Consider the following 27,204-nt stretch of genomic DNA (forward strand, 5'->3'; position numbering starts at 1 on the left):
ATAAAAGCCTTGGTCGTGTTTGCACCTGCCACCTCCATTCCATTTGGCCAATCGTTCACTTCCATATGATTGTTTACCTATTTTGAGGAAAATCTGCGAAGAGTGATTTCACTTAGCCATCCTTGTGACACTACCGTGATTGGAAAATTCCAACCTGTACCTGGAATCTGCTGCTATCCCTGTTTATCACTCGTTCCTCAAAAGACGAGTCTTCTTTGAGCTCTTTTCATCTGACTCGTAAAATATGAAAAGTTTGCCGAGTTTTGGCCTTCCAGCTCGTTAAAAGGACCGGAAGAGCTATCCCTCCTCTAGATTTTAATCTTTTTGGACCTGAGGGATTATTACACAAAAAGGTCGAGGGCTTGTTTTATTCGGCTCGTTAAAGTTATCGAAAATTCATCCCTTATTTATTGTTTTATACTTTTTCGGACTTAAGGGATTAGATGACGAAAAAGGAATTTTGGAGTTAACTTTCTGTACGTTTTCAGACTCTCTAAAAATGAAAAGGACCGAGTTTTCCTTGTCGTTAGACTCGTTAAAATGATTAAATAGCGACAAACTTGTCTTTAGACGAGAATGAGTTTCCCTATCGCTAGGCTCGTTAAAACATAGCGATGGGCTTGCCCGAAGGGCAGGTTATAGAACAAGCATATGTTATCCTCCTCAAGCTTGACAAAAATAAAGAGGTACTGGTCAGAAATGACTGGGGAAAAATTGGGAGAACCTCAAAGCTTTAATGGTAGCAAGTCGCTCTTGAACATGACACTTTTCCTCCGTATCACATCGGGTTGGGTTGTTTCATTCACCGGTCTCATCACCATGGTCCTCGCCAAACCATCCGTATTTGGGGTAATGCTACCGATCCATCACATTAGTGTCGTTATATGTTCAAGAGATGTGTTCAGAAAGAGTCAACCGTGTACCATCCACTGCCATACATTATCCTTCATGAAAGCAGAATGAAAAATAATGTATTGTATTGTATTTTATTACAGGTCACCTCTCAGCGATTGAATGAACCTCGGATCCTCCTGATAAAGCATTTCACCTGATAAACGACCTCATACTTTAGGGGGCAACTGTTATAGACATTTTTGTGCCTTACAGCAGGAAGCATGAAATGTCGATAATCTAAGGGATCCAAAGTCCCTAAACATGTTGTTCCTACCCCTAGAGGAACAAGGTCAGCAAACCACAGCACTAAATATCAGTTCTCCACCTGAAAACACTAAAAAACAAGCTAATTCTGGATCATGTCAACTGCTCCACTGAGCGTCTGCGCTGAATGTCAACTGCTCCACTCTGTACCTGTGCTGAATGTCAACTTTAATGAAGGCTACCTACGCTGGGCGAGTTTGGCCAAGTGGCACAGTCATTCCTCAATGTGTCAATGCCCAGGAAGCTTCCAAAATGACACTTGGATCAGGGAATTCGCCTTGTGATGAGTAAGAGGGTCTAGATCTCCAAGTGGAAGCAAGAACCTCCAAGTGGACTCAAGAACTGAAGAATAACTGAAGTGGGAGAGGACACTAGTCAGCTCCATGCCAAGCTCAAGCTGACTCATCCTTTCTCCAAAACTCCTATATATAGAGCTCTCTCATGAGGTCTAGGGGGGCAGGAATCTTGTGAATGTAAGGAAGTGCTGTTGGTTTGAGTATAGAACTATTGGGTGATTTGCTTGAAGGAGGTGAAGAGGAGATTTCTTTCTGCTGGGAGGTGTTGCTGGATTGGGCCTCTTATGGTTGTAACACTCTCAGAACTTTACTTCTTCCATTAATAAAGCATTTGAGGTTCTTCTATATGCATGTGTCTCAATGGTGAATTGTTATACTTGTGTATTTGATTTATTCTAATCCTTGAATCAGTTATGAATGTATGTTGCTTGTAGTTTTCCTTTCTTGCCCTTTTGCAGGATCTTTGTGTAGCTGGGCCAGTGAAAGAGCAAGGAGCTAGGAGCAAGCAGCAAAGAGAGAAGATTGGATCAATCATTAGCGGAAGACAACGGTTAGTGGATCTCTTTCTCCTCTCTCTTACATCTCATAAAGAAGTAATCTTGAATAGCTTTGCATTGGGTTGTTGCTGAGGTACTATCACCCTTAGAGTGGGATAGGGTCATTCCGTGTTGGATAGTTTTCCCAACAACACTGTCCAGCTTCACCTCATCCGTTTCGGATTAGGTGTCAACATTCCCCCCCTTAATCTGAAGGGATGTTGGTGAGTCCAAGCATCGTTCTGAATCTTTCAAGCTTTTCTCTTCCAAGCGCTTTGGTGAAGATGTCTGCAATTTGCTCGTTTGTGGAACAATGACGGAGATGGATTGTTTTGGCCTCAACATGATGTCGGATCAGATGATATTTAGTATTGATGTGCTTAGTACGATCATGGAACTTTGGGTTTTTGGCCAAATTTATTGCAGAGGTGTTATCAATCATGAGTGGAGTTGATTGTATTTGTTTTACCTGCAAATCTTCAAGAATTTTCCCGAGCCACACAATTTCTTTCGTTGCTTCAGCTGCTGCCACATATTCTGCTTCTGTTGTGGAATCTGTTGGTACAGATTGTTTGCGTGATCTCCAGGAGACAGCTCCTGATCCAAGACTCATAGCATATCCTGAAGTAGATACCCCAGTTTCTTTGTCTCCATCGAAGTTTGAATCAGAGTATCCAATCAAGTTGAAGTCGTCCGCCTGTGTATACTTGATTCCAAGGTCTTGAGTTCCCTTCAAGTACCTTAGAACTCTTTTTGCGGCAGACCAATGTCCCTCACAAGGCTTTTGCATAAACCTGGAGAGGATTCCAACAACAAATGAAATATCTGGTCTGGTAGTAGTGAGGTAGATGAGACTTCCTCCAAGCTGTCTATACTTTGTTGCATCCTCAAATTCCTTTCCTTCAATAGATGCGAGCTAAAAGTTTTGTTCCATTGGAGTAGAAAGGGGATTGCACTTTGTCATGCCAAATCTGTTTAACAAATCTCCAATGTATTTCTTTTGAGAAAGAAATATGGACTTTGGATGTTGGGTTACTTCAATGCCAAGATAGTAATGAACATAGCCCAAATCAGTCATTTCAAAAAATTTCCCTAATTCTTTCTTTATGGATGCAATATAGCTTTCATTGTTCCCTGTCATTAAAAGATCATTTACATATACCACAAGATATACAACTGTTTTGCCAACTTTCTTGACAAATAAAGTTGCATCATCAAGATCAAAATGTTTGAAGTTGAGTTTCAGAAGATGCTCAGTTAGTTTTTCATACCAGGCTCATGGTGCTTGTTTGAGGCCATACAAGGACTTCACAAGTTTGCATACTTTGTGTTCATGTCCTTTCACAGCAAATCCTTCAGGCTGGGACATAAAAACATTCTCTTTTAGATCTCCATTCAAGAATGTAGTTTTTACATCCATTTGATGGACTTTCCAACCGTTCTAAGCAGCTAGTGCAAAGAGTGTCCGGATGGTGGCCCATTTTGCTGTGGGAGCAAAAGTTTCCTCATAATCGACCCCTTCCTTCTCTGTAAAACCTTTTGCCACAAACCTAGCTTTGTGCTTGTCAAGTGAGCCATCAGCTTTGTACTTGTTCTTGTAGACCCACTTGCAGCCAATTGGTTTGGTTCCAAATGGAGGATCAACCAGCTTCCAAGTGCCATTCTTTATGAGGGCATCATACTCCTTCTGCATCGCTTCTTTCTATTCATCATGATAAGCAGCTTCTTTAAAGGAAGTTGGTTCAAAATCTGTAGACAAATTCAATTCACAATCATAAGTAACATCCATATCAACAGGTGAATTAGAGTTATCTACATCACCTCCATCTTGTCGATTTGTATTTCTGGTTCCTATTTTTCCAATTTCATCAGGATGAACACTTTCAAGTGTCGTTGTCAGCCACTTTGGGGGACCTTTCTGAGATGGTCCAGGCTGTTCTGTTGATTGAGTTGGGTCTGAATCAAGATTGAGTCTCCCAATTCTATCAATTACATCACTTAAAGCATCATCCGTTGTTGGAGTGTCATGCAGGGGAGATTGTTCTTCAGAAGAAGATTCCACATGTTGATCTAGTATAGGAATCCCCCCTTCAAGATGTGGAATCTGATTATCAAACTCTTGAAATGATTTCGGTTTTGTGAATCTATCCAAGCGATCAAGTAATGGCAGAAGTGTCCTCAGACACGTAATTTTATTAATCAGAAAAATAACAATAACATAATTGATTTGCAAGAGTTTACACCCGAACAACACAAACACTCTTGCAATGAGCTATTTATAAGCTCCATGTCCTAACTACCTCTAATTATGGATCACTTATTCAATAACAAGTGTCCATTTACAATAAATGCTATTCAAACCAACTAGCTAACTAATCTCCTATAATAGATCCTAAGATACGACTCATTTGGAGAGTCATATCTAGTTACAACAATATGCTAATTCTAAAAGTCTCCATTAAATAATTAAACATTCTAGAATAATAATTATTAATTTAATATCTTAAATTAATAATTATTTTATTCTAATTTTATAACCTATGATAAAAAATTATTTTTGGATCATCTAACATTCCCCCCTATGATCCAAAGATACATTACAACAGATACCAAGTTCATCCCTGAACTTAGTAAATTTTATTCTGCCAAGCGGTTTGGTGAAAATGTCGGAGATCTGATCTTCGGAAGGACAATAAATTGGTTTGAGGACATCTTTGGCAATGAGTGACCTGATATGATGATACTTGGTGTCCACATGCTTTGTCTTTGAATGAAAAACTGGGTTCTTGGCAAGTTTGATGGCTGACTGGCTGTCAATGAACAATGATGTAGCTTCTCCCTGAGAAATGCCCAAGTCCTGCAAAATTCGGCGCAACCAAACAATTTCACATGCTGCTTCCCATGCTGAAATGTACTCTGCTTCTGCTGAAGAAGTGGCCACTGTAGCTTGTTTCTTACAACTCCAAGATACTACTGCTGACCCCATATTCATTAAATAGCCTGATGTTGATGCTCGATCATCAATACTCCCAACAAAGTCGGCATCAGAATATCCACCAAGTACAAAATTTTTAGTCTTTGTGTAAAGAAGACCAAAATCTTTTGTTCCTTGGATATATCGAAGAACTCTTTTGGCTGCATTCCAGTGGCTGTCTCGTGGTTCCTGCATAAAACGTGAAAGAATACTGACTGCATAAGATAGATCAGGACGAGTATTTGTCAAATAAATCAAGTTGCCGATCAACTGTCTGTAAGTTGTACTGTCCACCTTTTCCCCCCCTTCAAATTTTGAAAGTTTCAAGTTTTGCTCCATGGGGGTGAGAACGGGCTTGCAATCTTGCATGCCAAATCGCTGAAGAACCTCTGCTGCATACTTACTTTGAGAAAGGAAAATATGATGTGGACGTTGGAAGACTTCAACTCCAAGATAGTAGTGAAGTAATCCCAAATCTGTCATCTTAAAACCTGCTTGTAACTCCTTTTTTCCCTGTGCAATATGATCATCATGATTGCCAGTGATGATCAAATCATCTACATACATAACAAGAATTACCAAATATTTTCCCTGTTGTCGCACATACAAAGTATCATCAGATTCACTGCGATGAAAACCAACTTTCTTAAGGTAATCATCCATCTTTGCATACCAAGCTCGGGGAGCTTGTTTTAACCCATATAAAGCCTTGATCAATTTGCAGACTTTATGTTCTTGTCCTTCAACTTCAAAACCTGGTGGTTGGGTCATATACACGTCCTCCTGTAAATCCCCATTGAGAAAAGCACTTTTCACATCCATTTGATGAAGTTTCCATCCTTTTTGAGTGGCCAATGCAAGTGTTAATCGGATGGTGTTCCATTTAGCTGTTGGAGCAAAGGTTTCTTCATAATCAATGCCTTCCTGCTGCGCAAAACCTTTTGCGACAAGTCGTGCTTTATACTTGTCAAGTTCACCCTTCTGATTATACTTAATTCTGTAAACCCATTTGCATCCTATGGGTTTAACATTTGCTGGACAATCAACAAGTTTCCAAGTGTTGTTATCAATTACTGCTTTATATTCATCAACCATAGCCTGTTGCCATTCTTTATGTTTTACTGCCTCTTTGTATGTGGAAGGTTCAGTAAAATCATTTGCTATCAAGGAAAAAATGCCTTCACTTCTATGTGTCCTTCTGGTGCCAGTTTTATTCTGTTCATCAGGCTTGACATCTTTCAAAAGTTGAACTGCCCATTTCGGAAGTTGGTGCTCACTTGTTTGTGCTTCTGTAAAGTCCCCATCATTGTAAAGAGGATTAATATAAACTGATGTACGTCGTTCAGGTGAAGAATGTGGAGACTCACTTTCTGAAGAACTACTGCTACTTGGAGATGCGGATGAACTGCTAGAAGACCCGGATGATGTTGTTGATGTAGATGGACTGGATGACTCATCTTCAGAGGAAGGAAAATCAAGTTCGTACCAATTTGGTGAAGTTGGTTGACTTTGCATTTTTCCATTTCTTTTACTTCCCTTAGTTTCTAATTTGTGAAGAAGATTTTCAATTTCTTCAGCACTCTTACTCTATGTTTCATCAAAAATGGCATCCCTGCTCACAATGAATTTCCCATTGGTCAAAAGACGATACCCTTTCTTCTCATCAGAATAGCCAATCATTGTGCATTTTAAACTTCTTGAGTCAAGCTTAGTTCGTTTTTCTTTCGGAACTAAGGCATAACACACTGACCCAAAAACTCTAAGATGTTTAACTCGAGGTTTGAAACCAAACCAAGCTTCATAAGGTGTGATGCCGTCTAAAGAAGCAGTTGGAGATCTGTTTCTTAAGTAGACAGCTGTATGTATTGCTTCCGCCCAATATGTTGGACTTAACCTCTTAAAGGTTAACATGGATCTCGCCATTCCTAACAAAGTGCGATTCATTCTTTCGACTACTCCATTTTGCTGTGGAGTGTAAACATTAGTGAGATGTCGTCTTATGCCATTTTCACTGCAATAAGTTTTGAATTCATTTGAAGTGAATTCTCCCCCATTATCCGTCCTGAGAGTACCTATCTTTTCTTTTACTTCATTTTCAACAAGTTGGCGAAAAATTTTAAACTTATCAAATGCTTCTGACTTGTTCTTCAAGAAGTAAACCCAAGTCATTCTGCTGAAATCATCAATGAATAGTAAGAAATACTTGCAACCACCAAAGGAAGTTTGTAGTGGACCACAAACATCACTGTGAATTAGTTGAAGCCGCCTGTTTTCTCGCCATGAACTTGTTGGAAAACTTTCTCGATTTTGTTTCCCATAAATGCAAGCTTCACTTTTTGCATTTTCCCTTTTGAATGTGGGAAGTCCTTTAACCATTCCTTGTTTCTGTAATTGTGAAAGACTCTCAAAATTCAAATGTCCATATCTTACATGCCATAGTATGGTAGGTGAAATACCTGTAGTCACTGCCCCTGCAAAATCAGAATGCCTTGGAATAACTGTCCCTTTCATCCGTAACAGTTTTCCATCTTCATACCCTGTCATAACTGTTTTCAAGTTCTGTTTCACTGAATTAATCTTCACTAAACCATCTTCCATAATCACCTGATGTCCTGCTTATCGAATCGTGACTAAAGAGAGCAATTTTTTCTTGAAACTAGGTACATACCATACATTGGAAATCAATTTTTCTCCAATGTCAGGGAGAAAAACTTTCACTACTCCTTTTCCATAAGGAGTATGTTTTGTATCATCAGCAAGAAAAATTGAATTAAGTTGGCATTCTTGAAAATTCCAGAAAAAATCACGTCGACAAGTCATGTGCTGAGTTGCCCCGGAATCTAAGATCCAGGCATCTTCATAGTCACTTCTAAGATGAGATGAAATTTGTGATGCTGGTGAGGAAGTAAAAACATATTCTGAGCTGTCTTCATCTTGATCATTTGCAAATTGTGCTGAATGCTGCTGAAACTTGGGAATTTTATTAAGTGAAGTTCGACAATCTTCAGCATAATGGCCAACTTTGTTACATCTTCGACATACAATTTGACTTAAGTCTCTTCCTCGTCCTGAAGATTTTCCTCTGCCTCTACTTTGACCTCTATTTGGAGATTGTCCTCGACCTTGATTATTGTAGCCTTGTCCTTGAAAATTTCCTCTTCCTTGGTTATTTCCTCTACCTTGAAAATTATTTCTTCCTCCTCTGTTAAAATTGTTGCCTCTACTTTTGCTTCGACCTCGATTATGTGTTGCTTGATTCTGATTCCATCGGCCTCTTCCTCGAGAACTATCTACTGAAGACTTACTTGTGCTGGCTTCTGTGAGAAAAACATCTTCACCAACTTTCTTCTTCTTCCCAAAAGTTTTATCATGCTGACTTAACATTTCACAAAGTTCATCAAACTTTAATTTCTCTAATTTCCCAGTTACTTGTAGAGTCTCTAAAAAGTGTGTGTAGGAAGAAGGAAGCCCAGCAATTACAATTGTGACCATAAAGCTATCATCAATTGCGGGAAAACCAGCATTAATAATTTCTTTCTTAATATTCTTAAGTCTGGAGAGATATTCAAGAATATCACCATCTTTAGTTAATTTCTGTTGCAACAATTTTAACTGTAAATCAACCTTCTTTGATTCAGGCTGAGTATCAAAGAGGTCTTTAAAAGTTTTCAAGGCAGTCCATGCATCTGTGGCATTCTCTATATGTACATACATTTCATCATTCACAGACGATTTAATAAGAGCTAAGGCTTTAGCATTCTTGATTTCCCATTTTGCCAGTGGATCTGCATCTGTGGGGTTTATTCGGCTTTACATCTCCATCACATATTCCTTGCCATAATCCATTGTAAATGAGTGTGCTTTCAATAAGACGATGCCACGTTTTATAAGATTTAGTGCCCTCAAGTTTGTCGGAATCAGAAAATAAGTTAATCAACTTAGACATTTTAGCGTTTAAGAGAAGCACCAAGAAGCAGAACAGAAAGGACAATATAGTCAACACAATACACCACGCAAAAAACACGATCTATCGGGGCTTGGCCTTGACCCTCGAATAGTCATCAAAACAAGAGAATATTGAATGAGCTTTGCACTTGGCTCTAGTCAATTTCTCAATTTTTTACAGGGCAACTTTCGAAATTTGATTTTTTACAATGGTGCTTTGCACAATCTGGTAAAAAACAATTACCCCCCCTCAAAGTAAAATTACTTTGAGTTACAAATATGATGATCCCAATTAAAAAATATCTTCTTAAAAACCAATTATCGAACACACCTTATCTCTCCAAGTTACAAATAAAACTCCTTATTACTCCAAAAAATTTCAAAAGTGTCCTCAGACACGTAATTTTATTAATCAGAAAAATAACAATTACATAATTGATTTGCAAGAGTTTACACCCGAACAACACAAACACTCTTGCAATGAGCTATTTATAAGCTCCATGTCCTAACTACCTCTAATTATGGATCACTTATTCAATAACAAGTGTCCATTTACAATAAATGCTATTCAAACCAACTAGCTAACTAATCTCCTATAATAGATCCTAAGATACGACTCATTTGGAGAGTCATATTTAGTTACAACAATATGCTAATTCTAAAAGTCTCCATTAAATAATTAAACATTCTAGAATAATAATTATTAATTTAATATCTTAAATTAATAATTATTTTATTCTAATTTTATAACCTATGATAAAAAATTATTTTTGGATCATCTAACATCAAGTTGCCGCTCAACAACACTGTCAGATTTGGATGATTCAAGAAAAATGACATCTCTAGATAAAAAAAACTTTTTATTTACTTCATCATAGAGGCAGTATGCTTTAGATGTACTTGAATACCCCAGGAAGATACACTTACGACTTCTAGCACCAAGTTTGTTTCTATGTACCTTTGGTATTAAAGCATAACAGGTGGAACCAAATATCCTGAGATGTTCTACCGAAGGAACATGTCCATACCACAATTCATAAGGAGTCTTGTTTCTTATAGCACTAGATGGACATCTATTCTTTATATATGCAGCACATAGAACGACATCAGCCCAAAACATTGTCTTTACATTTTTGAAGAAAAGCATGGATCGTACCATATTCAAAATTGTTCTGTTCATTCTTTCAGCTACACCATTCTGTTGAGGATTATAAGGCACAGTTGTTTGATGTTTAATCCCATGTTGGCGAAGATAGTGTTCAAATTCATTTGATGTATATTCTTTTCCATTATCAGTGCGAATAGACCCAATATGAGATTGTGCATCATTTTCAATCCACTTATGAAAATTCTTGAATGTTTGAAAAGCATCAGATTTGTTCTTCAATAAATAAACCCAACACATTCTGGTGTAATCATCAATAAATGTCATGATATACTTATTTCCATTTGCAGAAGGAACAGGCATTGGACCACATAAATCTGAATGAATAAGTTCAAGCTTCCTATGTGCTCTTGAATGTGAATCATGAAAAGACTGTTTGTTATGCTTTCCTAGAATGCAAGCATCACATTGTTTATGTTTTCTAGGAATTGTAGGCAAACCAGCAACACCATTTTTCTTCAACAAGCGGAGACTATCATAGTTTAAATGTCCAAATCTAGCATGCCATAATAAACTTGATGGAAGTGTACCTTCATCATGATGAGAAATATATGAAAAATGTTGTGCATGAGCAGAGGTTCCTTGCAGTTTAAGAAGTCTTTCTTCTTCTATACCCCTCATGACAAGTGAGTGGTCAGATGCCTTTCTTACCTCAAGCTTGCCATCAAACATGTGAATGGAGTGACCTTGCTGGCGGATGTGGACCAGGGATAGCAAGTTTCTTTTGAGCTGTGGGAGATATAGAACATGATCCAGAAGAAAGTCTGGAAGACCAGGCAGTTTAAGCCTGACTGTGCCAAGCCCTGATGGCTTGATTTTTGACTGATCTGCAAAGTATACTGCTCCATCAACATTATCAGTGAAATCTTCAAAAAAATCTTTCCTATGAGTCATATGACAGGTTGCTCCTGAATCAAGCAACCAGTCATTTTTCGAAGAAGTAAGTGAAGCATTAAACAGATCTTCATTTACTCCAATGTTACATTGTGCCTCAATATAATGAGCGGATTCAGGTGCTTTACCTTTGTCTGTGTCATCAGTTTTGCCTTTCTGTTGATTTCTTCTCTGCTCAATATTTTCCCATGGTAGCTTGCATGTAGAAGCATCATTGGATCCATTTTGTTTGCAGCGAATGCAATGTAAGTCTGCCTTTTCTTCTTGAGAATGTCTGCCCCCCCTGCCTCTGAAATATCTTTCTCTTTCTTTTGAATGCATACTGTAACAAAAATTATTTTTGCTGATAGAAAAATAATTTTGCTGATAAAAAGAACTTCTACTGATGTATAGTGAAACTATACTCAAAAGGGTAACAGATTCTTTATGCACTGAGTTTTCTTCAAATGTCTCCAAAATTTTATAAAATATCCTCCACAAAATATTCAAACAGTGTCCAAAAAAAACATTCAAAACTTATTTAAATGGCGTCCATAACTCAAACCCTGGTCAATGTAACTACAACGGTAGTGCACATATACATATTCAGCGTTAGTGCACATATACATATTCAACGTTAGTGCTCTGATGCCACCGCCCAGCGTATATGAAATCAATTCTCCATCTTATCCCTAAATATCATAATGCTGACTTATGAAAAAAATCGAACTTCATTTACTGCCGCAATAATATTACTTTGACTTCAAACACTTCAAACCATAATCGGAAACCGTTCTTGCTGTTCTAATAATACCAGTCTCATTTATAAAAGGCTTAAACTTGAAAGGTTAGTAGTAGATTCTCCACTTTATTTATAAATCTAATTACAATCTAATGATTTGTAAAGCAATGGCAAGTGGTAACGCCATTTTGAAGGCGACAGAATTAAGCTGAGCAGTTCGGTCTTACAATAAAATGCACCAGGTCACGACCCATTCAACGCATAATTCATAACACAACACAATTTCCCCGGATGCGCACCAGATGAGATGGCGGCCTTCAATGTAGAGTAGGAAAGAGGCAATGCGTTAATCAATCTTTACAGGAACTTCAATGGATATTTGATGGCATATTTGAATGAGATGGCAGCGTTAAAATGGTGTAGAATATAAATTTCAATATCGCTTGTCATATCCTCCTTAAAACATTCAAACAGTTTCGTGTTCAACGAATGTATGAAAACGACTCTCGGCATAGCACTTGAGAAAGGGTACCCCCATTTGAAACACGATTTCTAGACTTTTGTGAGCTCACATCTGTAAAAAAAGAAACCCGTTCTGTTTGAAAAATGTACTGACCAAATGGACGTGAGGCCGAGACCCTTCAAGGCTGTCTTCATTTACGATTTGTTGTCCAAAGAAAGGAGCTTCAATGCATCAATGCTTCAACGCATCTCCAGCTGGGCCACATGCCTCCATGCGCTGGCTGTTCCTGGAGCGTATTGCAGCAGCGACTCAAATGGTGCAGAGATTTGAGTCTTCGAAGAGGGAGATACCAGAGATAGGCCTCCGGATGAGCAACGGACTGGCAAAACAAAAACGTCCTGGCAAAAACGTCCCCAAGGAGCTTCATGCGCAGTGATAATTCAAATATTCATGTGCAGAGAGGGACAGTAGCAGGTATTCCTGGGCGGAGGCACCAAAAACGCACATTCAGAAGGGCAGAGAGCGCAGTGTCAGGAATTACAGTTATTTTAAGGACTGGGACCTGAGCTCTGATACCATGTCAGGCCAGGGTAACTCCAGCAATTAATGAGCGCAAGACAGAACTGGTGATTTTATTCATTTAGACAATTGTTATTTATACATATACAAAACGGATTAGTTCATCTTCTAGATGACTGTCCAGCTTCACCTCATCCGTTTCGGATTAGGTGTCAACAAAATTTTCGATACTTTTAACAAGCCGAACAAAACAAGCGCTCGATCTTTTTGTGTAATAATCTCTCAGGTCCAAAAAGATTAAAATTTAGAGGAGAGATAGCACTTCTGATCCCTTTAACGAGCTGGAGAGGCCAATGGCTCGGCAATATTTTCATATTTTACGAGTCAGTTGAAAAGAGCTTAAAGGAGACTCGTCTTTTGAGGAACGAGTGATAAAAATGGGTAGCAACTGATTCCAGGTAAGGTTTGGAATTTTCCAATCACGGCAATGTTACAAGGATGGCTAATGAGATCACTCTTCGTAGCTGTTCCTCAAAATGGGTAAACAATCAGATGGAGGTGAATGATCGGCCAATGCAAAAGTGGAGGTGACGGTGCAAACACGACCAAGGCTTTAATGGCTGAAGTACTACATTCACGATGGTTGTTTATCAGGGAATAGTTCATTTTTTAATGAGCTTAAACGCGGGGGGAAACATTTGCTCATGGCTTATGTTTATTTTTTAACGAGCTTGAACTATGTGCTAAAACTGCTCGATGCGGGTTTATTTTTTAACGAGCTTGAACCTTGCAGTAACACTGCTCGATTAATCCAGTCGTGTGATAAGAATGTCCCATTTAAAATGACAATTTTTAGAGTTTTGCCCCACATCCTTTCTTTATGCAAGTTAGGAAACGACCAATCCAAAAAACAGATAAATGATTGCTCTTTGCTTGCATGCCAAAAGGTTTGCATGCCCCCAGGTATAAAACAGAATTTCAAGGTTACCTCTTCTTCTTTCCTTTAAAACATTTGTTTTACCGGGAGAGGCCTACCTCTTACAGGTCACCCAAAGATTGTTCTATTCACAGCGCAAACAAAACACTTCTTCGGCGATGTCTACCGAAATAGACAAAGGTGAGTGAAGGAGGCTACTCCACTCATGTAACTTTGACAAGAGAATCTTGTTCTAGAATAACCCCCTTTTCCAATCATGGATGGGAGTACAAACTAGTCATATTCTCTTGCAGAAACCTACCCTATACCCGAAGTTTTCCTGCCGAAGCAGACTAGGGTGCATGCCCCCTCGGTTTCAGTCATGTCCCCCGAATCACTCGCGCTCATCAGGCGGGCGGACTGGAGATTGAGACATTTCTTGTGTGAAAAGACCATTCAGGGACGGTACATGACTATTTGCTATGCGTGAACCGGGGAATGAAAGCTGGTCTACGAGCTTGACCACTCTTCCTTCGTGCGGAAAACACATTACTCTAAAGAGTGAGGAGACAATGGCTCCCATGCAATAAATATAGTCTCGTCCAAGGAGTAGACTATAATCCAGGGGTCCTTGAACTACCATTACATTCATTTGAATAGTTTTTCCCCTCAATGTTATGGGCACTTTGGGAAGGATCCCTAATGGTCGACTGGTTCCTTTATCAAATCCTGTTAGATTCCTCATCTTAGGAAAAAGCGATGGCAAACCAAGCGCTTTCCAAGCAGTCGAGGAAAGGATACTCACAGAAGCCCCTTCATCTATGATGGTACCAGCCATAACCATTTTATATATTTGAACAATGATTCAGAATGGTATACTAGCTAGTAAACGGGGTCTGCGTAGTTGATTCCAATTGAAGGAGACAACTAGGTTTCTTGGAGGTGGGATTGAATAGACGGCCGGGTACGACTCTGACGAACTTCCTTCCTGCGGTAAAGGAATGGGTAAATTGCCCCCATGTTCATTGGAGTCTGTGCTTATGAAAAGAATTTGGACAGTGTCATCCTTGTTCTCTTCGGTGACTGTATCATCTGAAGATGGAACCTCTGAAGGCAAGACGGGGTCAACTGCCACCTCGACCTTTTGACTTGCATTTGGTATGGGTTCAGATGGTTTATCTTCAATGATAGATGCTTCAGCCGACCACCTGAGCGGGCCAACCGGATTTTCAACTAGTGATGGACTTGGTAAGAGTTTTTTATATCCAGGAGGAAGTCGTAATGGTGAAACTGGACGGCATGATCGCCTTCGCACAGTTTACAAGGAAATCTATATGTTCTTTTTTGTCCTGGGGCTTGACGACATCGGGTTGTGCAAACGAGGAGACCAGTCCCTTAAGATCCGAGGGATGCAAGGACAATCTCTGTGATAATGGTCTCCTTTGCAAATGACACATGGCGATTTAGGCCTGATCGGTGCAGTGTGTGGATTTTCGCTAGACGACACTCGTTTGCCCCCATTCGCTTTTGGCTCCTTCTTCTTCTTCTCTTTCTTCTTCTTCTCAGGTTCTTGACTTTTGGCTTTACCAGCCCCGTCAAGCGAAGAGGAAGGAGGAGAGGAAGAATTAGAGGAAGTAGAAGGTTGGCGGGTAACTCTGGACTCGTCTAGTTGCTGATTCGATTGTTCAGGAATTGCGGTGTTCTGAACGACATAGGTTGAGAAGAGCCATACAGGCAAGCCGATTGTCAGTCCTGGAAGCGACAATGTGGCCATATGGGGTGCACCAACATCTCCCCAAGAGGAGAAGGGACTAGGATTTCCTCCAAGGGGAATTCCTTGGTTGGTGGATTCCATTTTCTCAACCTAAGATCAACGTAGGAAAGGGTAATGAATATTCCGTTTAAAATAAATTTTAGACGCTTTGACACAACTTGTTTTTTCAATTTTTAAGAGTCGAGAAAAAACAAAAGATGACTCTAGTCTCCTTCGATTTTTAATGAGCCTGAAGTGACAAGTGCTCAGATGGACCTTTTCTGTTAAAGAGTCTGAAAAGGAACGAAAGGGACTGCTCTGGAAATCTAGGTAGAGGGATTACCAAACCAATCGCAAAACTACAGAATACTTTTTACGGTATGGCAGTCAATCTTCCCGAATGCTGTGTTCAGTGCATTGCGATCGATAGGGCGGCAGACACGGCTTCCTATGGATAAAGGATTAAGCCTATTGGGGTCTCCCAAAATATACTCGACGGTACGTGGGAGCACAAGTCCGTACTGGCACTTATCGTCTCAAAGTGGAGGAATCACCCAACCATCAGTGAGAACAACAGCTACCAGGATTTACGACGCCATAATACGTCTCTAGCCTAGACTTCTAAATGTTGTGCGTTAAGTTCCAAAGCGTTGTTAGATTCATTGAACTTATTTTATAGTTGATATTGTTTATGAAGTTTTCCTTTCAGGTTCGCCGCGAGATGTAGATGTAGTTCCTAAAATGAAATCTAAGATGATAAACAAACTTTTTATCTTCTTTGTACGCAATGAAAATCCTAGCTACTAAGGAAAGAAAGACAGAATCTTTTCACAAAAAGAAAAGAGCACACTCTAAATGCACTTTCCTAAATCAAGCCAATCAGACTGTCTATATGCAAATGCACATGCATGTATTTGTTTTCGACTTTCTTAGTATATAAATGCTAAAAAGAAAGTTGATGCACAAATCTGAATTTCTTTTCAAGCGACAAATATCAACAAGTTTCTTTTCGAAATAAAAAATGGAGACGATCATAACACCTTACGATTTTGAAATGAATACTTGTTCTTGACACTAGAAAATTACAAATTCAGACCAAAAACAATAGTAACAGGATAATCAACCATCAACAGCAATCAAACTCTTTCCTACGATTGAAATCGACACTTGCGACAGTTTCAAATCAAAGGACGACAGTATGATTACGCTACTTTTGCAAAGGAGAACTAAAAATGACTCAACAAACACACAAAAACATTTACAGTTCTTTTGTACAAAGGAGGCGGGATAATAGCAAGGAAAAGGGGTTTCAAACAGACATATACTGATCACAGGCAGCAAAATTCAGGAATAGAACTGGAAAGAATGATCACAGAAACCAAAATTGCACAAATCCTAGTCTGATCAGTGCACCTGTAACATAGAGAATTTGAAATGCAGCGCACCTTCTCCACTCAGGAAGTGCACTGAAGTTCAGATTCTCTGAACAGTACCTGCGCTGGGCCAGAAACGAGACTCTGTTTGGGTTCCGGATCACATTTTGCAGTTCAGTTCATGGGTTTTGGCCAAGAAAAAGGTAATCAATAATGCAACAATCAGGGGTAGATCTAAGGAGGATCTAAGAGCTATCACAAGGGCAATCAGAGAGTTTGTGAATCAGTTGTTTAAATCATAAACAGGACCCGTAGATGGACTGAAGTAGCATTTATCTACTTTGCATTTGCTATGGCAAATGCAGTTCGAATGCTACCTGTAAGTTTATGAAATAGACAACAAGAAAGGTAAACAAACAAACTAATTCTTCCCCAGTATGGTCGCCATTTTGTTACAGGGAAAAGTGTCTATATAGAACTGCTCTATCCCAATAAGGTGTGACAGCTACCTTAGAAACAAACAGAGTAAAGCTACTTTCGTTTTTCCTTTATGAATTATAGATAGAGAGGAACAGAAGGACCAACCTCCGTCTTGCGCTAATCCCTTGATTTGATTCCTCTCTTCCTTGATAGTCTTTCGCTACTTGTTCTCTTGCATGCCTAGCTTCACAAAGTACCTGTAAGATCACAGTAGCATATAACTATACAAAGACATGGATCTATAATCATAAACAATCTAGGATCAGATGTAAATTGACCATACAAATGCAGCAAACAACAATGACACAAGAGTATGGAGGAAAACTTGAATAGCTTTTATTGATAAACAAGAAAGAGCCAAGAGGAGTTACAACCAGTTGTTCTGATCCAGCATAAACCTCTCAGCAAGGAAGCCCCTCTTCACCTCATACAAAGCTTAGATCACCCAACAATCTGATGTTTGTCTCAAGAAACCAACATCAATTCCTTACAATATGCAAAATTCCAACCTCTGGATCTCTGGGATGAGGGATCCATATATAGATATCTATAATGGAGATGAGTCAGCTTATGATTTGATTAGTGATTTCCCTTTGGTAGTTCTTGCTTCCACTTGGAGATTGATGATCTCTTACTCATCCTTGGTCGAATTCAGAGAGGCAAGTAGGAGAAGTTTCTGGAAGCTTCCATTGCCTCTCCACCTCGCGGAATGACACTGCCATTTGTCATTTCTCGCCCATCGCACCCCATAGAAGGGCGTTTTGAAATGCAACGCACCCACACAATGTATTTAGGTGAGATGCAACGCACCTGGCCAGTGGAGCAGCTGAAATGATCCTGTTTTGACCAATTCTGAGCAGTTTTTCATGGAGAACTTCTGGGAGAAGCTGTAATCTGTTGACCTTGTTCCTTTAGGGGTTAGAACAACACTTTTAGGGACTTAGGAGCCCTTGGTTTATGGACATTTCATGCTTGGGGTTGTAGTGCCAAAAAATGTCTATAACACTTATGGCTCTGTGCTGTTCATTTAGCCATAACTGTGCTTTGGGCTTTGATCCCCTGCTCTTGAGTGGTTTTGATGTGCATTAACTGTGATCTGAAAGCCTTAAATGGCTTCACCACTTTCTTTGACTTTGCTTGGGGGCCTTTAATGTTCACCTGCTTTGGTATTGCTGACCTGATACTCTTTGCCGCTTCACTGATACTCTTTAATTTAATCTGGGCTTCGTCTTTCCTATGATACTCTTGAAATTGTCAAATCGCCCCTTTTCTAAACCTACATGAAGAAATCTTGTCAATTTACGAATTTTCGGGCTTGCTGGTATCTGAGCAATAGCCAGCCTTCCATTTTGATCATTTTTTCTTAGCGATGCACGATTAGCGCTAGCGCTAATCGCGCATCAAAAACTGCCTTAGTTTTTCATTCCGGGCATCCTTCGCTGTGATTTTCACGCTTTGCGCTTTTTTTGGTGATGACGTCAGCATGATGTCAGTGGTACGACAGTGTCGTGGCAGGGTGACATGGCACAGGACACGATAGTGGGGTAGGGACGGAGGCAGATACGGTGGCAGTGACACGCATCAGTGGGGTTCGATGCAGAGGTGACGTAGCACTGACGTGGCGCTGACGTCAGGGGTGGAGAGACAGAAGGTGTTTTGTGGTTTCATCGGACCGCCTTCTGTATGAGAGCGGTATTTGTCAGAGCAGCTCAGATGCAATCAAGGGCGGACACCTGTCTTTTGTATGACGCAAAAACCGCCAGGCTATCGGAGGATAACCGTCGATCGTCAGGGCGGCTCCAAAATCGCCGAGAGTCGTCAGATCTGGGCGGGCGGATCGGAGGGCTGACGGAATGCGGAGTTGGCGACAGGTTTATGTGTGGGGTCCGCTGTATATTTTATTATTTATTTATGTGTGGGGGGGTCAAAACTTTGGGAAATACGAGTTTTTAATGCGCCAGAAGGGGTCCGATCGCATGGAAGAGGGTTTTTATGCTTTGGAAGGGGTCCAAAAGCATAGGAAAATGGTTAAAGAAGCAAACTAGGGGTTCTTACTAAGTCTCAAATAGACTCAGTAATTCCCAAGTATTTATTTATGGTTATATTTCAACCAGAGGGGGGGATATGTATTATTTTTTGGAATTTTATATAGTTTTTTTTTGTATAATAGGGGATAAGGAAATGATCTAGGGAGCTAGATAAATAGAGTTAGGAGTTAATATGAATTTGTGGGGTGAAGTGTAGGGGAAAGGCTAAGTTTGTGAACTGAAACTTAGACATAGGAAATGAATGGACTGTGGAGAAATGATTTTTACACAAGAAATGTGGCTTCTTTTCACTGAAGAATGTCAAAGTTTGACTTTGTATTTTACAAAAATGAAGTGGTGATAGGACTGGTTGGGCAGATCCCAAGGTCCTCAAGGGGATGTTAGTGAGTGATTTGGGGAATAAGAAGAAGGGGGAATTAGACATGCCTCGTTTGAGCTCCTCCAAATGAAAAATTGCCTCACAACTGTGATCTGAATAGATATAACACTTGAAAACATGACATGGATCACATAGCTTGATTCTGCAACCACAAAACTACTTACCCAACCTACTTACCTAGCATTTTTTATTCTTTTTGCATGGGTGCACTTGGACTTGCAGACCCTGATTATCTTCTTTTCTTTTGACTGTCCTCTTATCTAAATGTACCCTTACCTCTTCCAAGGGCCTAGATTAAGAAGTTGGGCTCCTTCATTTCTCTACCTAACTACTGATCTGCCAAGCTTGAGCTGTTTGGACAGATATTTATTCTCTATCTTCTAAAACAAGCAATTTAAACCTAGGAAAGCCAAGATTAAGTTGTTTGGCTTTCCCTTAACTGTAAAACTCTTCAAAAAATGGTACGATTCTTCAAAATGGAACTTCTTGGAAATATGGAACCTTGCAGCATGACAAGATGACATATTTGTCATGTAAAACAGTCAATCATGAAATATGAAACCTATTGCAATAGGAGGCTAACATATGCAACACATTGAGCAACCTTATGACCAAAATTATGACATGAGAAACATTTTCCAATAAAGAAGAAATTTATGTGATCATAGAAACTTCTGGTGTTGTTTACCTTTTGACTGGTGCTTCTGTTGTTGTTCATCCTTGGATTAGAGTGCACATTATTTACCTATGGAGTGCCTTTATTATTTGTTGAGGACTGAAGCTTTCCTGTCCACCTTTTTACTATTTTTACAATCTCATCTATACGTAGAAAGAAACTAGAAATACTTTCATCATTATGCATTCTGAGAGTTTCATATTGAATTCCGAGAGTTTGGATTTTAGCACTTTTTACCTTGGTATCACCTTCACAACTTTGAATGATTATTTCCCATATTTATTTTGTTGTGCTTAACTACATAACTTTGACAAATTCTGATTCTGTCAGACTTCCCAATAATGCATTGACAACTTTGGCATTAGTTTCATACGTCTTCTTTTTTGCTACATCTGTGGGAACTGTGGCTAGATATTGGTAACATCCTTCCACAATTACCCAAACAACTACTCCAAGGGACTGAAGATAGGATCTAGTTCTTGTCTTCCAATATTAAACTATTTTCGTTGAAAAGTGGTGGTTTGATAAATGTCGTTTCGTCTTGATTTCTCATCTTGGGAGATCTTCCTTCAAGCGATCAAGCATCTTTTGAAGGACCTGCTTTGATTCCAATTATTGGGAAAAATACTCAGGGGGGGTGAATAAGTATTTTAAAAACTCACAATAATTTTCTTTTATGAAATATATATGTGACTTCACTGAACCCAACTCGCGTATGTACGCAACTGTTGTAAAAGAAACTAGTGTATGCTTAGTAAACTTGTAAAACAACTAATTCTTTATTTGTTAAACTTAAACCAGAATGTAAGATATTTATCAGGCATTTGATAAGCAGTAAGCAGGTGCAATAAGAACAGAATAAAGTATCACACATAAGAAACACACATGAACACCAGGATTTAAGGTGGAAACCCAATGTGGGAGAAAACCACCGTTGTTGTCGTCTCAGTCTTCAAACTTATTAATATAAAAAACTTCTTACATTCTTATACTGGTGTAGACTCATGCCAGTACGCAGGCACCCACCTACTGAAGGCTACAACCTTCACTCATTCTCCAACTCCTACTGGAAGGGAGCTCTAACCCTTGATCTGATTACCAACTACTATTGGAAGGAAGCTTCAACTTCCTCACTGAAGGCTCCAACCCTCAACAACATCCATGGACCACGTTTCATAAATTTTCATACTGGATCCACCTGCTTTAATACATCACAACTTGTATATCAACTGAAGAAAACACCAACTTAATTCAAACAAAATAGTCAGATCACTGTAACCAGAAAATAGAACTGAACTTAGAATACTGCATCAACACATAGAATCAACTGAAACCCTGATCATTCATATGCCAAGATATATACTCTACTTCACTTAAGGTAACCCGTGTGTATACATGCTTTTCTGTAGAGCAATCTGCATACAAATCTCAATATACTAAAAACTTGTAATTCTGGATCAAATAAAAAGTTGACTAGAGTTATCCTGAAATAGTCTGTTAGCTTACAGAACCCTCATATAGTTAGCAGCATCTATAATCTTTTCAACCAATCAACATGTAACCAAATTCAACTTCATCATTCAATCAGTTCTACTTCAGACATTATCACTCAACCTAAATCAACATGAGGACATCATTGACAAACATCAGAGATACAACAACACTGATCAAGTTCATCAATCATTTATGAACAAAAACCCTTTATTTATATACGCGACTTTGAAGAAACGAACTCGCGTGTATACACAACTTCACCAAGACCAACCTGTGTACAAATATGCAAAAAATGAACAAAAATGCTCCCTTTATGTACACGACTTTGAAGAAACGAACTTGCGTGTATATCTGAATTCACCAAGACCAGCCTGTGTACAGATTTGCAAATTTTGACTTAAAATTTGCAACTCTTTAGAACTTTAGAAATACCTAGATCATAATATTCAGAGATAAAAACATGCATCAAAGATCTAGTTAATCCATGAGTAGATCATACAATGTAAAGTCATTTTAGGTCTCATGATCTTGATCCATTGTTGTATTCATCGGTGCATAATTATTTCAGATCTATGTGTCAACTATGTCCCTTACAATGAAAATATACTTCAGATTGAAGTTTTCATCAAAAACCCTTTCACATGCACATATAGCACTTTGATATTCACCTCCTTATATAGTTAGAACCTTAGCCAATACCATGGGTCAAACCCTTAGTTCTATCGATGATATTCTTTAATGGGATCAATATCCATCATCGCACTCATTATTATGGGCCAATACCATGGTAAAGACCCCTTGTATTTAGAATACCATGGTGTAGAAACTGTATGTGACTTTGCTTCACCAAACCCGCGTATATATGTGACTTGGCCTTGATGAACCCACGTATAGATATTCAAAAAATAACCTTTATCAAACTTCTAATTTTGAGCTGTAAACCTTTGTCCCATTATTCCATTATTCTGTTCCATCACTCTGTCACCTCTGAACTGAGCTATGGATTCATCTAGTTACCATATACTTGTTCTGTTACAAGTGAATTGCCATAAGGACAACACATGCATCATAAAGCCAACACTTTCTTCAGTAATTTGAAGATGAAATGCTTTGAAGTATATTTGTATGTATTCTTGGATTTATTTCAACATTTGATTATTGGTTTTAAATTATAGGTTGAGAAACTTTGACTCTCAAATATTTATATCAAATAATTTTTAGCTAGCTTTTAAAGACATGTTAGTATAAAAGGAAAACATGCACCTGAGTAATGGGGTGACACATATCATTTTGGAGAAGAGCACAACTACGGAAAAAAATATATATTTTAATACAAGTTTTAGTTTAATAGGTATATCCTTACATAATTTGTGTTCCAACATAGCATAATGTTCCACAAAGACATGGCTAGGCTCTAATAGAGCAGGGGTTGATTTTATTCATGTTATTTCTATCTTACATCAGTAACTTAATAATGTGATTATTTTTTAAATCATTCATGTACGATTAGGTAATTGGGTAAACCATAATCACTGTATGTATGTGTTGATTATACAATTATTCATTGATATAAAGTGCATTTTAATTTGATGAGTGATTTCATTAAGAGAGTGTGGATTGATTATATAAGTTGAATTTGCAAGTGTCAATTTCCAATTTATTTTCATAATTTTTCATATTATTAGGTTTAAAATCTAGTCAACATTAATTTAACTACTCTCTATATAACTATGTATGGTGATAATTCAACTATAAGACATTTCAATATTGTATTTATTTGCACACTTGTATGAATTGTAATTAGGTGCACAACATTTAGTTTGGTGAGAAATGTGGGTTAATAAAAAGGGATATATGGTATTTTTTGTGGCTCTTAATTGTAATGGTTCTATATACCTTAGCCATGTAACAAAATGTTGAGCTCTGTAAGAGAGGGAATCCTCTTCCTCACCCTATGAATTTTTGCTCTTATTTCTTTTAATTTAGGTATGTGAAAGCTCTATTAGGAGTTAGGTGGTCCAATTCCATTTTGTTGACACCTAATCCGAAACGGATGGGTGAACTGGACAGTCATCTAGAAGATGAACTGATCCGTCATATGTATGTATATAAATAATAGTTAGCTAATGAATAATATTATCTCAGTTTTCTTCCGCTCATTCATTCTGGAGTTACCCTGGCCTGACATGGTATCAGAGCTCAGGTCCCAGTCCCTAAAATAGCTGTAACTCCTGCCTCTGCGCCCTCTGTCCTGACATTGCGCTCTCTGCCCTGCTGAATGTGCGTTTTTGGTGCCTCCGCCCAGGAATACCTGATACTGTCCCTCTCTGCGCATGAATATTTGAATGTATAGCTGCCCCTCTCCGCGCAGGAATACCTGACATACCGCCAGCAAGGAATACCTGCCATTGAATGCATAAAAGAGTTTTTTTTTTAGGGCATACCAGAATCATTCGTTCAAGCGTCGACTTTTCTGCAACGGTATCCATTCTCAAATTGCAATTGCTGTGTAGTGCTGTATGGCCCTTGCGCTACCTTGTTTATGCCTCTGAAGTATCGTTTGAAAACGCCATCAGTAATTCATTAAATGAACAAATAACAGAGCCCCGTTCTTTAACCTCCAAAGCCGTATAGGGTTCGGCCCTGCCTTTTGAAGTTCATTATGCCAATCCTCCACAAAATCAACCCGTTTCACCGTTCTGGTCCTCTCATTGTAGAAATCGAGCTTTCTTAGGTCTTGAATGGCGGCCTTGATTTTGCTTCCACCGCTTCGATCTCCACTTGGAATCAATAAAATACGTGAAATACCGTGAGGGCTTCTAAGATCATGTCATCATAATCGCACCTCGGGGAATGATTTCTAGCACTTGCGGGAGTGCTCTTAGGAGTATAGGTAACAATATCTGTTGAGGAGGGTATTATTGCTTCGGATTTTATGAGCATTGCAGTACCTGGAGCGGATTTAAGACCAGGTGACCAGCGGTAAACACCAGTTATTTGCGGTGCTGTTTTCCATTAACTACAAGTTTTTTATATATAAACAGTTCTGTTAAGAAATAGTTACGCCGTCCTCCCACGCTCATTCATTCACGCTCTCACCGTCCTCCCACCTTCGATGCACCAGCTCACCGCCGTGTTGCTTGAACTTGTTTTCTGAAGAAGTGTCCCTTGCTTAACTCGTTTACAATACCTCTGCCCTCGTTGCCCACAAGCAGCGCTGCATCGGACCTGAACAACCCTTTGTTTTCCTTCAACAGATTATAGTAGTTATTGTCGAAAACTAACGGGGTATCTGGATCCATGGGCACTTTCGTCTTTCTGTCAGATGGACTGCAGATTGTTTTGAGATGAACGGCATAACCAGGGTCCAGCGAAGGATCGGTGTCTCCTACGCCACTGTTGTTGTATAGACGAATTGAGAATGAACCACAGTGAGCCCTTCTAATCGTATGAGGTCCATTCCTACGGCATCTCGTGTAGCCAGAGCCAGAATATCTGCACACGACACCACCCCTGGACACGCAGCCTCCAGGGCGGTCTTCACGGACAGCGCAGTAATGGAAGGCTGATCTTCACGCCTATTCACTAAAGAGGGCACGCTTTTCATTAAAGAGAGGGTACTGCACCATGCAATGCAAGGGAGGTAACGTGTTGCGCAATTGATTTTAAATGGCGGTTCTGGTAATGTGATGTGTTGCGCAGTGGTATTATTTTTTATCAAATGCACAGTCGTATTAATGTTTGAATGCCCTTGCATTATCAACGTTTGAATGTGTCTGCAATATTTGAATGTGTTTGCATTAATTAACACCCTTTTAAAGCTGAATTCGCTCACTATATTCGAGTGTATTAAAGCTGAACTGTGGCATTGCAAAAAAACGCTGGCGACTCATCCTAAAAACGCTGGCGACTCAGCATACGACTGAGATATGAGACCGTGGTGCGCAGCTGAACTATGGTAAGCCTCTGCCTGAGATATTGAGACTTCGACATCCTCAATATACGCGTTGTATCCATTCATTTGATCTCCGTTTCTGTGTATATAACCCTCGGCGATGTCAACACAAGGTCAGGTAATCGCATACAAAGTTGCTGTTGCATGTTGATGTGGGTGTGACTGAGGTTCAACCTTTGATAATCTGTTCAAGCTTTGATAATCTTGATTTTGCAGTGCGAAATAACTCCAAAGAAGTAAATGACCGTGAAGGGCAGTGAGTTGTACTGGCCCCTTCAGAAGGCAGTGTCTCCAATGGAAACGCGATTTTGTGTTGTTGCTTGTGTTTCTTGATAAGGTTTTGAACTGGAAAATGCAGCTATTTGTTTTATTATCAATGATTGATACTTGAATGGTAGAGTGAACATTGCTGCGTATGGTAGCAAAACCGTGTTTAGTAGTTCAAATTGTATTGAGCAGCTTATATATATCATTCAAGGCGCTTATATAAGCAGTTTTCAGAAGCATTCAAAGTCATATCAGTCAAAGCATTTTATATATCAAAGCATTTGTGGAGGTGATATAGTGATATTGCACAGTTTTTTATTTTTGGTAATGCTATATTGAAGCATAAAGTGATATAATATTTCAATGAAATTCTGATGCCTTCTGTCACATATTAGAGGGATTTAAAGGCTGTAAAGTGAGGATTTTTTTAGCAGAAGTAATTTTTTATCAGCAAAATTATTTTTCTATCAGCATAAATAATTTTTGTTACAGTATGCATTCAAGAGAAAGAGGAAGATACTTCAGAGGCAGGGGGGGCAGACATTCTCAAGTAGAAAAAGCAGACTTACATTGCATTCGCTGCAAACGAAATGGATCTCATGATGCTTCTACATGCAAGCTACCATGGGAAAAGATTGAGCAGAGAAGAAATCAGCAGAAAGGTAAAACTGATGACACAGACAAAGGTAAAGCACCTGAATCCGTTCACTATATTGAGGCACAATGTAACATTGGAGTAAATGAAGATCTGTTTAATGCTTCACTTGCTTCTTCAAAAAATGACTGGTTGCTTGATTCAGGAGCAACCTGTCATATGACTCATAGGAAAGATTTTTTTGAAGAGTTCACTGACAATGTTGATGGAGCAGTATACTTTGCAGATCAGTCAAAAATCAAGCCATCAGGGCTTGGCACAATCAGGCTTAAACTGCCTGGTCTTCCAGACTTTCTTCTGGATCATGTTCTATATCTCCCACAGCTCAAGAGAAACTTGTTGTCCCTGGTCCACATCCGCCAGCAAGGTCACTCCATTCATATGTTTGATGGAAAGCTTGAGGTAAGAAAGGCATCTGACCATTCACTTGTCATGAGGGGTATAGAAGAAGAAAGACTTCTTAAACTGCAAGGAACCTCTGCTCATGCACAACATTTTTCATATATTTCTCATCATGAAGAAGGTACACTTCCATCA

Source organism: Pinus tabuliformis, chromosome X (assembly GCF_031772625.1).
Source record: "Pinus tabuliformis cultivar Carrire ecotype Pingquan chromosome X, CPIR1, whole genome shotgun sequence".
Classification (NCBI taxonomy): domain Eukaryota; kingdom Viridiplantae; phylum Streptophyta; class Pinopsida; order Pinales; family Pinaceae; genus Pinus; species Pinus tabuliformis.